At 35.2% G+C, this 16,299-nt stretch overlaps 1 pseudogene; it reads left to right on the top strand.

Annotated features, from left to right (window-relative positions):
• The first annotated feature begins 7,034 nt into the window (after window positions 1-7,034).
• Window positions 7,035-7,153, top strand: LOC145013704 (5S ribosomal RNA; annotated as a pseudogene).
• Window positions 7,154-16,299: the final 9,146 nt, after the last annotated feature.

The raw sequence follows: 16,299 nt of genomic DNA, 5'->3' as shown, positions 1-16,299 counted from the left end.
ACATTACATGACGTCCTCCGCCCTAGAACTTTTCTGCCGTTCTCGGTTATGGGGTGTGACAGATTGGTATCAGAGCATTGTTTATAGTGAATTAAGTATATCAACCAATAAAAGATATACTAACTATAAATACAATGGGATTAAAAGTACTCTGACCGAGAGTTTATACTTTTAAATAATAAAATATTTAACAAAGTTTGCGTGCCTGCATTCATACTAAAACAGTGTCACAATGACAAGAACAAAAGTATTACGATTGTTGAATATCACAGGTAAGCTCGGGGATGTATGGTCAGTCCTGGGAGTAGCATAGCTTGATCAACTATGCTGGTCCAAGGAGTGATTAGCACATGCCCAAGAATGGTTGTGATGTGTCAACAAGTCTAAAAACTTACCAACACTACCATAATGAGAACATTATAACAGAACCTAGGTCTAAAATACTATAGGGGTATTTTATGTTACTATAATTACTTATTTGAGAACTAAAAAGGATCTTCATTACTAAGTTAATAGTTGCTAAGTGGATACAGTAAGGTTATATGTAACTAGGATGTTATAGACTTAGAATCTGTGAAATTTTTGCTTTACCCCGGTTCCTTGTGAATTCGGAGTTAAGGTTACTTATTCGAAGGCCTATCCTGTGTTTACTATTTGGGAATCTCCCAAAACCGTAAACACTCCAAAAGGGTGTTTTGATGCCCCTAAACACCTTCTAATTCTTGGACAAGAGACTAGAACCTTGCATGCATGAACTAGGAACACCAAAGCACGAAATTGTGGGAGTAACCATGAGTTTACGACTGTAAACTCATGGGTTTATGGACAACAACCCTCAAAGGTAGTCCAAGGACCATATACTCCAATAAGTGTACCATTTTAAGCCCTAACCACTTCCTAAGCCTTTGATTCAACCCTAGGACACTTCTTTTTGAGGTAAAAGACCTTGAAGCACTCAAATACACCATCCTCATGATTTTACAACCGTAAACTCATGGGGGAAATGGTCCCTCAACCGTAAACACATATAGGGTGACCATTTGAAGTGTAAACTCCATAGTGAGACCATACGTTCCTTAGATGCAACCCAATAGCCTCCTAACACTATGACCAAAGTGTTTTCCTCACATTAGGATGTTTATGCATGTTTAATTAGTGTTATAATCACTAATTATATATATATATATATATATATATATATATATATATATACATACATATGTCTTCATATGTTATTAGGATCATTGTGTGTGTCTAAGTCTTTACTTGACACCAAGCACTTGTCCGACACTTCCATCCGATCCGCTCAATGCAGGTGAGTTCATACCCCTTAATTAATCTTTTAAATGTTTTTAAATGTTTATAAATGCTTTATAGGGGAATACAAGTTGAATCATGTTTAGTTATTATATCAATCACATGTGATTAATAACTAGCATGCAAATGGATTTACTATACGGTAACTGTTTTACCAAACAGATTTCTTCAAATGACTTTCTTAAACATTTTTACATGTTTAAAACTCTTTATCAAACTGTCTTACATATTGTAAGTTTCCTTTCAAACTCTATTACAAATGCGTTTTCAAACAAATGTTTTCCTTATACTTAAACTGCCTTATCAAAGAAAATACTTTCAAATCGGTTTATAAACTGACATCAAGTCATCTTTTCCTAGTATTAAACTTTTTAAAGGTTTTACAAAACTTCTTTTACGCTTTTATATTGTCAAATGAATGCCTAGGTATGTATAGTTATATAAATATTGTTTAAAGTACTTAGGACGGCTAGCTCGCTTTATTTTCTTTTCCTCGTTGGGATGTGGCCTTAGGGCATCGGTTGCTCGTCCGAAGGTCGTCTAAATATTAATTATATACCATGTATACATATATAGGTATAAAGGTTCCATTAGTTAGTTTAGTATCTTTGGGTAGCAAAGGTATACTTCCGGTTATACTTGTACGTCACTAGTAACTATAATAGGTGTAGTTAGGAGATACTATTTACCATTCCAAGTACAAGGAATCACACAAGAGTCAGTTCATTCATGAGTCTATACTGATACATTACATGTTACATGAATACACTTACTTGAATACGTTTACATAGATACGCTTACATTAATACGTTTACATAGATACGCTTACATGAATACGTTACATAGATATGCTTACACGATTACACTTACATTACACGATAACAAAACTAACATAACAAGGTGCAATAGCATGGAACAAGTTCAGGATCTAACTATACCAATGAATCACTAATACTTTGTGATAATTATATTGGGTATACATGATCATAGTAATGTGGATGTTCATGGCTTGCAATCATGTAGGTTCGCGTTTGGTTCCCAAAATCTCTTGATAGAGAGCTTATAGTATGGGTTCTAGCCATCACATAATGCCTTAACCCTCAATTAAGGAAAATTAGTACAAAGTAGTCACTTATTACAAATAATACAGTAGTTACACGTCGCATACGACAATTGCAAATGGATTAAAAATCTGCTTAATATATTATTAATACCTTTACCATGTGCCATATTCACATAATCGATGAGGTAGAAAATAATAATAATAGGCGTCCAGTTTGGTCTTGGTAGAAGGATACTTTCAAAACAATCTGGTCTTGGTAGAAGGCTACTTTCAAAATAGTCTAGTCTTGTTAGAAGGCTACTTTCAAAACAGTTAGGTCTTGGTAGAAGATTACTTTTATACTAGTAGGAATCATAGGGATTTTCCAAGGTTTTCAAACGTTTACAACTACTTACAAACATTTTCATACTTATACAAACTTTTCTCCAAATGTTTACAAGTCTATACTTTCTAGTTTTACAAATCAATGACACATTAATACTTATGAATTCACCATCTTTATTGCTGATACTCGCTTTCAAAATAACTTGTATTCTCAAGTCACAAATAGACAGGTACGACGATCAGGTTTTGTGAAGATGGAGAAATCAAGACTCCTCTTTTATTTTGATTATTTATTATGCTGTCTTATACTATGAAAGAAAACACTTGTAATTAAAAGTATACTATTAATGCAATGGATGATGTTGTTGTTTGTTTACTACTTTACATTATTGTGATACATTACATGACATCCTCCGCCCCAGAACTTTTCTGCCGTTCTCGGTTATAGGGTGTGACAGATTGGTATCAGAGCATTGTTTATAGTGATTTAAGTATATCAACCCATAAAAGATATACTAACTATAAATATAGTGGGATTTAAAGTACTCTAACTAAGAGTTTATACTTTTAAATAATAAAATATTTAACAAAGTTTGCGTGCCTGCATTCATACTAAAATCCGTGTCACAATGACAAGAACAAAAGTATTACGATTGTTGAATATCACAGGTAAGCTCAGGGATGTATGGGCAGTCTTGGGAGTGGCATTGCCTGATTAACTATGCTGGTCCAAGGAGTGATTAGCACATGCCCAAGAATGGTTGTGATGTGTCAACAAGTCTAAAAACTTACCAACACTACCACAATGAGAACATTATAACAGAACCTAGGTCTAAAATACTATTGGGGTATTTTATGTTACTATAATTACTTACTTGAGAACTAAAAAGGATCTTCATTACTAAGTTAATAGTTGCTAAGTGGATACACTAAGGTTATATGTAACTAGGATGTTATAGACTTAGAATCTGTGAAATTTTTGCTTTACCCCGGTTCCTTGTGAATTTGGAGTTAAGGTCACTTATTCGAAGGCCTATCCTGTTTTGATTACATATAACTGGTATGCACTTTACAAATAGTGATGTAACTAATGAAGATTTTCTAATAATTATCTAGATAGTTCATCTAATAGTTATTTGCTTAACCTAATTCTGGCATGGATAACATGGATGGACTCCATCCCTACGGCAACCCGTACCTTCCGAATGAAGGCAATGCTGAATGGTTTGGAGAAGAACCCGAGAATGATCATCCAATCCATCTGAATGATCACCATGCTGAAGATCTTTCTGATGATGATAACTCCGAACCCGAGGTTGAGAACCTACCTCCGGTAGCTCCCATTCCAAATCCTAACCCTCGTCCGACTTTTCATGGCTCGACGTCTCCTTGGGTAGAATGCTTGGAAACATGGAGTGAAGTTCAAGATCAACCTATTCCGTTTAATGGAGACCGAAGCTTCTACAACGTAAATGAAGGGAGCTCAGTAGACAGAGTTCTACCAATCCTAATCTGTAGAGTAGCCCGAAACAAAATTCAGGGCATGACGGCTCCCCATCGTATTGCAGAGGTTGATACCAATGCAGGAATGCATACCATTCGCACCAATCGCCTTGAACACACAAGTGAGAGATTTGAGAGAAACCATGAGACCCTGCTGTAAGCACTATTTGAAACCTGAGCCGAAGTCATAGAGATCCGAGTACGTCATAGGGTGTACGAAAGATACCTACTTGATATGGAACGTCAACTAGCTGAATTAAGGGTTCTCCATAGGGGTGAGTGTCGCTAGTAGGAGATGCTTTACTTCCCTTCTTTGTTTTAAAGAACTGTGTTCCTGTCTATGTTTTGTGTAGCACTTTTCTATGTGACTACCTTGTACTATATGTACTTTTAGTTAGGTCTTTATGCTGGCAAAGACTTTTCTACTCCATATGTGATGTAAGACCTAGTACAAGGTCAATTTTCCTGAACTTATTACATCTTAAACATCGATGATATTGACAGTTTGCTAACTTGCGTGTCACTCTTTGTTCAAATGCTTTCATTATACCTTCATTGGAGTCTATCTGAAATTTGCTTTAGTCAAGTTATTGGACTATAGTAATTTAACTCCGGAATCATTTTCAAGCCTCTTTCAAAGGTTGGATCATATTATCCACCAACTTTTAGTACCCCGGCTTGAACGACAAACGTCTTGAGACCATTCTACGAACTTACTTCTACTCTTTACTAGGAATGCATCATAGGGATGTAGGTCAAACCTTCGTGAACACACTTCTATTGCATACTAGGACTGCATCATAGGGATGTAGGTCAAACCAACGAGAACATACTCTTACTCTTTCATTAAACGATCGAAGTACATCTAGGGTCATTGGTAGACTTTACTAGGAATTCTAGTTCATCGAAAAGGATTCGTAAGAAGATTATTATTATGACTTTCCTCGCTTATACATTCCCGAGTTATATATAACAAAGACTTGGTAGACAATAGAATGTGGGATTTCTAATTTAGTTTCTTTTCCTCGTTGGGATGTGGGACTAGAGTAGAATCACATGTTTTATTATCCGCCCAATCTTGATTATATCATAACGTGTATAAGCTAAGTATTCATGTATAATAACTCATCTCTTAGTCAGGATCAAACCTATAAAGGCTCAACTGTAATAGCTCACGAACCCCTTTTCTTTCGTATTAAAGAATCATGTCGTCACCCAGAGGTAGCCCACCGAGCAACAAAACCCCTATCTTCCAGATCGATGCCGCTATGTTACAAGCTGCGGTAACAGCTGCCGTGACCGCTGTCCTTGCGCACTTCAACTCTGGCAACACGAACAAGACCGACAAAGGGGTTGACAATTCCGATCGTTGTGACGATCCGACCCAAATCCACCACCCAGAGTTCAAGAAACAGAAACGTCAAGCCCAAGTAGAACACAAGCGATTTCAAAGGCTTGCAATGCGACAACAACTAGTGGTGACTCCTACCTCCTCCGTACCGGCCAAGCGTTATGAGGAAACACTCCCGAAGTGTAAAAAGTGTAGCTATCATCATAATGGAGCCTGCCGAGGATTGCAATGTACCAATTGCAATAGACTGGGGCACATTGCCCGTTTCTGTAGAGCCACCTCCACCACCGGAGCCAGCCAGGCTTGCTATAGCTGTGGTGAGATAGGACACTATCACAGGGATTGTCCAAAAGGAAAGAACAATGAAAGTACCCACGTCCATATAACTCCAACCCGACACCTCACTTCCACCGCCAATGCTAGTACGAGTTAGACATGCCACCAATGTGGCGAGACTGGACACCTCAAAAAGGATTGTCCCATAACAAAGAACTCCGGCTCAGACGGGTGAATATTAAGGATCACTACCGCAGGAGAGACTACTCTGGACCCACGTTAATGTAATCAAGGCGTTTCTTTGTAACAGACCCATAAAACATGTTTAAAACTAGTGCCACTTGAGCCTTATCTTTTGCGAGATCCTGTCAGTTAAGGGACCCTTGTGCTACGTATACTTGCCTTTTGTAGTATAACTTATTCGCAGCAGCATTCCTGTAGTACTCTAAAGTACTGTAAGTCTTTTAAAAGTTGCTCTGTTGTGTTTTGTCTGTAACGCCTTTATGTTCAAATCTAACGTCTTTGACTTCTAAGTAAGATCGACATTATCTTACGATCTGAGTCAACTCGATTCGCACAATACCAGTTTTGTGCACACATCTCTTTCTTCGAAATCGTCTTTCTGGTGAAGCAGTCATCCCAGAACTCTGAAGTACTCATGCATAGAGTACCTCATGTTTCATAACCTTCTCGAAGAAACCTCAGCAAACCTCCCCGAAGTACCACTTGTACAGTACGTCAAGTTCAATCCAAAGACCCATATGGTTGATCTATCAATGAAGAATGTATACATAGGGGTGGTATATAGTGAAGGTTCTACAGGTTTAGAATTGATGATTCCACTTTAACTCTTTTCCTCGTTGGGATGTGAGGTTAAAGAAGAATCATTTATTCGACTACCTTTTCAATCTTAATTATATACGACTCATATACACGAGACTGTGATTGATGAACCATGTATGGCTTCTAATATGAACTTCAGGATGGAGACTACACAAGATTACGAGTACTTGCATCGTCATGCGAACGAACTTAGAATCCAATACGACTCCTGTAACCTGATCGCCCTAAGGTCCCACACCAACGGAGATACAAGAACCGTCCAAAAAAGTTTAAAGACTACTCAGCAATAGAATAAGAAGACCAAGCTCCTCACCTTTGAGAGCTCCGGTCTTATTATTCAAGGAGACAGACTTCAGCGGATGCGATCATACCAACTCTAATGCACCGGATCCCATCAGAACTTCGCAGTTAAACGTACTTAGGCGAGATAAGTACTATGATGGGTAACACATTGGGAAGTCCTTGTAGCGCAGACCTCGACAGGACTTCCATTAGAAATCATCACCTTCCGCCTCGCATAGATGAATTGGTTGATCAACCGCAAGGAACGAGGTGCATTTCGAAAATTGACCCAAGATCCAAATATCACCAGTTGCGAGTGTTAGTGAAGGATTCCCCGAGGAAAACCTTTCAAACTCGATGCGGACGCTACGAGTCCGTAGTGATATCCTTCGGATCGGAACAATACGCCCGTAGTATTCATGAACTTAATGAGTAGGGTACGCCATTCTTACTTGGATCAGTTCGTCATTGTCCTTATAAATAACTTACTTATCTACTCTCGTAGTAAGAAGGAAATCATAAAGAGCATCTACAATGGACCATGGAAACATTACGACCAGAGAAACTTTACGCGAAGTTCTCTAAATACGAGTTTTAGAATTGAAGAGTTGAATTCCTAAGATACACTATTAGTGATGTGGGAATTCTTGAGGACCCTTCCAAAGATCAAAACCGTTGAGAATTTGTCAGCTCTGAAGACGCTTATGGAATTCGCTAAATTCTATGTCCCGCTGACCTACCGTCGTAAGGGAGTTGCCCTTGACTGGGAAGAGAAGCAGAAGGGAGTGGCCCTTGACTAGGAAGAGAAGCAAGAAAAAGAAACCTTGGAATTCCAAATGAGAGACCAAATCCTTTTGGAAGTCTCACTTTGGGAAGGCTTGATATGCTTCGGAAAGCGTGGAGAGCTAAATCCAAGAGAGTTAGGACTTCCGAGATTCTTACCCTAAAAAGGGTGTTTTGATGCCCCTAAACACCTTCTAATGCTTGGACAAGAGACTAGAACCTTGCATGCATGAACTAGGAATACCAAAGCACGAAATTGTGGGAGTAACCATCAGTTTACGACCGTAAACTCATGGGTTTATGGTCACCAACTCTTAATGGTAGTCCAAGGACCGTAAACTCCAATAAGTGTGCCATTTTAAGCCCCAACCACTTCCTAAGCCTTTGATTCAACCCTAGGACACTTCTTTTTGAGGTAAAAGACCTTGAAGCACTCAAATACACCATCCTCATGATTTTACAGCCGTAAACTCATGGGGGAAATGGTCCCTCAACCGTAAACACATATAGGGTGACCATTTGAAGTGTAAACTCCATAGTGAGACCATACACTCCTTAGATGCAACCCAATAGCCTCCTAACACTATGACCAAAGTTTTTTCCTCACATTAGGATGTTTATGCATGTTTAATTAGAGTTATAATCACTAATTATATATACATATGTCTTCATATGTTATTAGGATCATTGTGTGTGTCTAAGTCTTCACTTGACACCAAGCACTGGTCCGACACTTCCATCCGATCCGCTCAATGCAGGTGAGTTCATACCCCTTAATTAATCTTTTAAATGTTTTTAAATGTTTATAAATGCTTTATGGGGGAATACAAGTTGAATCATGTTTAGTTATTATATCAATCACATGTGATTAATAACTAGCATGCAAATGGATTTACTATACGGTAACTGTTTTACCAAACAGATTTCTTCAAATGACTTTCTTAAACGTTTTTACATGTTTAAAACTCTTTATCAAACTGTCTTACATATTGTAAGTTTCCTTTCAAACTCTGTTACAAATGCGTTTTCAAACAAATGTTTTCCTTATACTTAAACTGCCTTATCAAACAAAATACTTTCAAATCGGTTTATAAACTGACATCAAGTCATCTTTTCCTAGTATTAAACTTTTTAAAGGTTTTACAAAACTTCTTTTACGCTTTTATATTGTCAAATGAATGCCTAGGTATGTATAGTTATATAAATATTGTTTAAAGTACTTAGGACGGCTAGCTCGCTTTATTTTCTTTTCCTCGTTGGGATGTGGCCTTAGGGCATCGGTTGCTCGTCCGAAGGTCGTCTAAATATTAATTATATACCATGTATACATATATAGGTATAAAGGTTCCATTAGTTAGTTTAGTACCTTTGGGTAGCAAAGGTATACTTCCGGTTATACTTGTACGTCACTAGTAACTATAATAGGTGTAGTTAGGAGATACTATTTACCATTCCAAGTACAAGGAATCACACAAGAGTCAGTTCATTCATGAGTCTATACTGATACATTACATGTTACATGAATACACTTACTTGAATACGTTTACATAGATACGCTTACATGAATACGTTTACATAGATACGCTTACATGAATACGTTACATAGATATGCTTACACGATTACACTTACATTACACGATAACAAAACTAACATAACAAGGTGCAATAGCATGGAACAAGTTCAGGATCTAACTATACCAATGAATCACTAATACTTTGTGATAATTATATTGGGTATACATGATCATAGTAATGTGGATGTTCATGGCTTGCAATCATGTAGGTTCGTGTTTGGTTCCCAAAATCTCTTGATAGAGAGCTTATAGTATGGGTTCTAGCCATCACATAATGCCTTAACCCTCAATTAAGGAAAATTAGTACAAAGTAGTCACTTATTACAAATAATACAGTAGTTACACGTCGCATACGACAATTGCAAATGGATTAAAAATCTGCTTAATATATTATTAATACCTTTACCATGTGCCATATTCACATAATCGATGAGGTAGAAAATAATAATAATAGGCATCCAGTTTGGTCTTGGTAGAAGGCTACTTTCAAAGCAATCTGGTCTTGGTAGAAGGCTACTTTCAAAATAGTCTAGTCTGGTTAGAAGGCTACTTTCAAAACAGTTAGGTCTTGGTAGAAGATTACTTTTTATACTAGTAGGAATCATATGGATTTTCTAGGGTTTTCAAACGTTTACAACTACTTACAAACATTTTCATACTTATACAAACTTTTCTCCAAATGTTTACAAGTCTTTACTTTCCAGTTTTACAAATCAATGACACATTAATACTTATGAATTCACCAGCTTTATTGTTGATACTCGCTTTCAAAATAACTTGTATTCTCAGGTCACAAATAGATAGATACGACGACCAGGTTTTGTGAAGACGGAGAAATCAAGACTCCTCTTTTATTTTGATTATTTATTATGTTATCTTATACTAAGAAAGAACACACTTGTAATTAAAATTATACTATTAATGCAATGGATGATGTTGTTGCATGTTTACTACTTTACATTGTTGTGATACATTACATGATGTCCTCCGCTCCAGAACATTTCCACCATTCTCGGTTTTGGGGTGTGACAAAAATTGATTATTGCAAGAACGCTAATGTGAATCATATTTGATTTACTTGTGATTTACCTATGAATCATATGTGAATTACATGTGATTTACATGTAATTCATATGTGAATTACATGTTATTTACATGCGAATCACATGTAATTATTATGTGATTCACTTGTGATCGACATGTGAATCACTTGTGATTCATATGTGACTCATATGTGATTCATTAGTGATTTACATGTGAATGCCGTGTGATTTACATGTGAATCGCATATAATTCTTATGTGAATCACTTGTGATTTACTTGTGAATTACATGTGATTCATATGTAAATTACATATGAATCACATGTAACTCATATGTAATTCACTTGTGATTTACATGTGAATCACTTGTAATTCATTATTGAATGAGATGTAATCCATATGTGAATCACTTGTGAATTACATGTGATTAATATGTAAATTACATATGAGTCACATGTAACTCGTATGTGATTCACTTTTGATTTACATGTGAACTACATGTGAATCACATGTAATTCATATGTGATTCATTTTTTATTTACATGTAATTCATATGGGAATCACTTGTGATTTACTTGTGAATTACATGTGATTCATATGTAAATTACATATGAATCACATGTAACTCATATGTGATTCATTTGTGATTTAATGTGAATTATATGTGAATCATTTGTAATTCATGTGTGAAGCACTTGTGATGTACTTGTCAATTACATGTGATTCATATGTAAATTACATATGAAGCACATGTAACTCATATGTGATTCACCTGTGATTTACATGTGAATTTAAGGGTGGGTAAATAGGTAAATTAAAGATTGGAAAATTGTTATGATATGAAAATTCAAGATTGGAATTGGAATTAAAATCGGAATGTGAAATTTTGGTTAGGCGGAATGGAATTCAATACTAAAAATAAAATATGTATTTATATTTAAATATTTTTTGTTTATTGTAAATGCATAAAACAATTTTTTTTATGTTTATTTATTTATGTTTATGTAATGAGAGCATTTTGGTTTTTAATAAAAAAGAAAAAATTAAAATATTGAATACCTTTGATAGAAACAATCATGGCCATGAAAGTCTTTTCTACATTGGTGGAATCTTTTGAATTGGTTTCAGGAAAGAAATTCCAAGCTCAATTAATTGGAAACAAAGAAGAAAAAATGAATTTAGAAATTACTTTTTCTTTATGTAATTCAAATGCTCAAAAGTTGTTATGCTGTGAACAAAAAGAATTCAAGTTAATCATTACACATAATGATGAAGTGGTAAATCTTTATGTTCTAACAAATACTTGAGAAAAGATCATTTGAGATGATAATATGAATATACATCGTCATCTAAAACATATGATATAGAAATATGGAGTTTTATAATGAAAATGAGTGAGTCTAAAATGTTGACCTCAAACAACATGTCTATTCTGTTTTATGTGGATGAAAAAGGGTGATTCATCCGAAAAAATACAAAGCACCTAAACATAATGAAGATACTACCATATATGCCATCTATAGAGCTATAAAAACTTATATCTTAATTTCAACAAAGATATAAGCCTTTGAATCCAATCTAAATTTCAATCGCAAGGTTACATTTAATTCATATATAGACCTTGAAACCGAACATATTTTCTATAAACTTCAGATATTATATTCAAAATTAAAGTATATTCCATTAAATTTTAGGTCACAATGTAGAGAATTACCAAATGCCATTGTTCCAAGTTATTTTACTTATCAGAAAAAAACGAGTGAAATAACTAAATGAAATCATGTTTTGCGAAATAAACAAGCATCAAAGTTTTTACAAAAAAATCAAATAACTATACCAATAGAATTTAATTCCGATGACGGATAGTTAAACTTGAAATTATAGTGATTATTTTCAATTTATTAATATTCACTGTCATTTCATTGAAATTTTGAACATTTTATGCTTATTACAGTGATTATTTGCAAGGTTCATCTGTGATGTGGTTTTAATGTGTAAATATTTACTTGGTGAACAAATACTAGAAAATCATGTTGTCAAAAGCATGTTATCCCCATTTCATAGAGGAAAAACGTTCATCATTGTGTTGAAATTCAAGGTACATGTTTTCTTGAACAACATTTGCACTTCTTGAAACATCAACTTGAACTGAATGGTTAATCACAAGGTCTAATGGAACCTAGGAAATATGAAGATTTGAAAGAATTAAAAACTATTGATGCTTTAAAAAAATATGTGTAGTGGATAATTAGAATATTACTTACCAATGGGTTGATCTTCTTGGAGTCACCACTGAGTCTATTCATAGCATCTCATATACAAGCAAGGAAACTACAACTAGAACTCTAGTAAAATCCTAAGAAAATATCATGGATTATTATAAATGAACAAATGAATGCAAAGTTGTATATTTGTATTAAGCCAATATACCTTGATATTAATGCAAAGCAACTAAATTTAGTTTAGGAATTTCGTCGAGCAACTTGCGTGAACTTCAGAAAACTTGACACTTTGAATACAAATTGACTATATTTTCACAAGAAGGGTCCATGTTAAATAGAACAACAATATTCATAAGGCCACGCATGAAGGAAAAGAGCACTATAATTTTATATTTTCACGAAAATGTTCTTCTTAATAAGAAACATTCTAAACTCTAAATAATTTCAATATCACGTATTGTATTGAATGTGATAACTAACTTAGTATATGAACAAGCATATAATAAACATTTAGATTGTCAACATAATTTTGGTAATGTAGAAAAGAAAATGTGAAATCTGAACTAAATAGCCAAAATAAAAGCCTCAGCTTAGGAAACTTTTAGCAGAGGAAAATCTCTAGATTAAGAAACCTAAACACAAATAAGCAATATCTATCGCAATCAAAGAAGAATTCAGATCAAAATTGAAGAAACTAACATACTTTAAAAATCTTCAATTTTTGAACATCACATTCTCTCACACTCAACCTTTAAACATATCAAAGTAATTCACAGGTCACTAGATTGGAAGTCTTCATTGATTGTAGGATATCTTCACTGTATAAATTTAGATGAAGAATAACACATATCAGTGAACTATTTAATAAAATGTAACAACGTAAAAATTAAAACAATTTCACATTTTTCAAATAACATAAAAATCTTTCAATATTCTCAAATCTCATGTTTAATAAATGTCGTCATGATAAAAACATATCCCAAGATCATAAAATAAATCCTCTGCTAGTGTGTACGGATCAGGGGACTTCCATCCCAGCTCTGGTAGACCTTCCAGTCCATACACTGTTGACCTTCTGGTCCATAACATGATGACCTTCCGGTCCAAACACATACTACTCATAACATAACATAACATAACACATACGCATCACATATCAAATATCAACATATATCCCATACTCTTCATAGCACATAGGACCTTCCGGTCACACATAATTACCACTCTATGTAATGTATAGTGAGAAGACTCACCTCGTATGTTGTCTAGTAACTCACGTGCTCGGTATCCCTGAACCTCGTAACAATGACCAAGCCCCGCCTAAACACATAAGCAATCATATCAAATCAATAACGGTTCTCTAGGCTAGACTAATCCTTTCCAATGTTCTCTCAGAAGGATAAAAGACCATTTTACCCTTCTAATGGTCCAAAAGTCCAAGTGTTAACCAAACCCTAAAAGTCAACAAAAGTCAAATATAGTCAATGGTCAAACTTTGTCTAGACTCGTCGAGTGCATTCGAGTGACTCGGAGAGTCCATGCTTGTCCTTATAATCCTCATAAAACCTCACTCGACTCGTCAAGTTATCCTTTCACTCGACGGGTTACCACTGGTCATGAATCGCGGGGCAACCCGACTCGACTCGCCGAGTCCCCTTATGGACTCGGCGATTTCCTTCCATGGGAATACTCAAATGACTTCTGAGGTCATATCTGTTTCTCTAAACTACATATTTGACTTCCCAAGGCTCAAAAACTATGTAAAGGTTCAATCTTCACACCCATACAACACATATAGGACTCCTTTTGGTGAAATAGCTTCTAAAATAGCAACCTAGGTTCATATCTCTTATGAAACAACATAAAGAAGGGAGGTTGGGGCTCTATGGACCTCTCAAGGTCTAGATCCAGAGTTTAACACTCAAAGGGACATCATAAGCATCATATCCAAGCCAATAAAAGGGTAGAGAAAACCCTAGATTCAAGGGTTCTACACCAAAACAGAAGAAGGATCGATTTAATACCTCAAAGATGGAGTTCCTTGCTTGAAACCACAAAATAGCAACCCCCTTCACCTTCTTTTGCTGGAATCTCCTTCTTCTTTGCAAAAACCACACCAACAAGGATCAAAATAGCCCTTCTTCTCACACCACACACTCAAGCTCACTAGGGTTTCTCTCTCTGGACTGGTAGCCACAAATAAGGGCCATAAGGCCCCTTAAGTTGGGCACAAGCCTGAGGATTTAGGGTTTCCACCCACTACGCAGACTCGTCGAGTCCACCCATCGACTCGTCGAGTCCGTTCATTAATCCAGTCAACAAATCGCGCTCCTACTCGACGAGTCTAGGCGTCAACTCGTCTAGTCCATCCTCATAACTCAAAATAAACAATTTAAATATGGTACCTGGAAATCCGGATGTCACATAAAACCTAGTGAAGACTTGATGAAACAACCGATGGTAAACAAAGGCTCTGATTGAGAGATTCAAATCAATCAGTGATGCAATTGATTTTTGGGGAAGATATCATAAGATATCTGTGTTTGAAGGAATTCTAAACGTATTTTCTTCCCTATGAAATTAATTTTTTATATCATATATTAAATAGAACCCAAGCTTTTACTTTACTAGCTGAGCAAAGTTCCACCAAAATACAACCAACACTCCATTTAACACATTGATAACTCTATACATGCCCTGTATATCAATACAAAAGTAAGAACACCAACATGATTAAATAAGGATTGAGAGATATACATTTTGGATGCAGAAAACATGATTAAAGAGAGACTGAATGATCACTTTTTAGTTGTTGATGAAAAATGATGCATACTAGATAATCATAAAGTCTTTCCAATGAGATGTCAATTAAAAAACAATTACATTAATAAGTTCATGAAAAAAAAAGGAATAATGTTGACAATATATATATATATATATATATATATATATATATATATATATATATATATATATATATATATTGTCACAACTTGGAAAAATTCCAGATCAAACAAGGTCTAACCTTTAACAATTTACGAGTGGATTCATAACGTAACATTTATGCAATTAGACTATGAATGAAAAGAGGCATGTTTATATAAGTTATTATATACATATACTTTGAAAACCATGTGGTAAAGAAACTTTGGAAGTTAAAACAACTAACATAATATCACATAAGACAAAACAAGACAAAAAGGAGTCAACAAAAGTCAAATATTATAAATTGTTTATAAGATTTTGGTTGTATTAAATCAAAACCCCACACCTTGATCGAAATCTCCTCTCTTGGACTCACCGTGACCGAAAACACTAAGTTTAAGGACCATTAAGGTAGAAAACTCCACACATAAGGACCGAAATCTCATATAGGTGACATTAGGACCGAAATCAACTCAATGATGAGTACATTAGGTGATTTCGTTCATGCTAGGACCGAAATCATCCTCTTTTTGGCTGAAATCTCCTTTATTCATTTAGATAAGATGCCACTTGATTAATTGATTTAATTTTACTAGGTGATTAATTACTCAAACCAATGCAAAACCTCACATCACCTTATCCTTTCTTTCACACACACACACACACACACACATATATATATATATATAGATACACATGCACGATTTAGGATCCATTAAACCTCATTTACAGTTACATTCCAACATAATTTCTCTTTAAAAATCAAACACTTATTCTCTCAAACCTTCAAAACT

This window comes from Lactuca saligna, chromosome 8 (assembly GCF_052625555.1).
Source record: "Lactuca saligna cultivar CGN05327 chromosome 8, ASM5262555v1, whole genome shotgun sequence".
In the NCBI taxonomy this organism is placed as follows: domain Eukaryota; kingdom Viridiplantae; phylum Streptophyta; class Magnoliopsida; order Asterales; family Asteraceae; genus Lactuca; species Lactuca saligna.
Note: the sequence above shows the minus strand (reverse complement) of the source record. Positions and strands in the feature narration are given on the sequence as shown.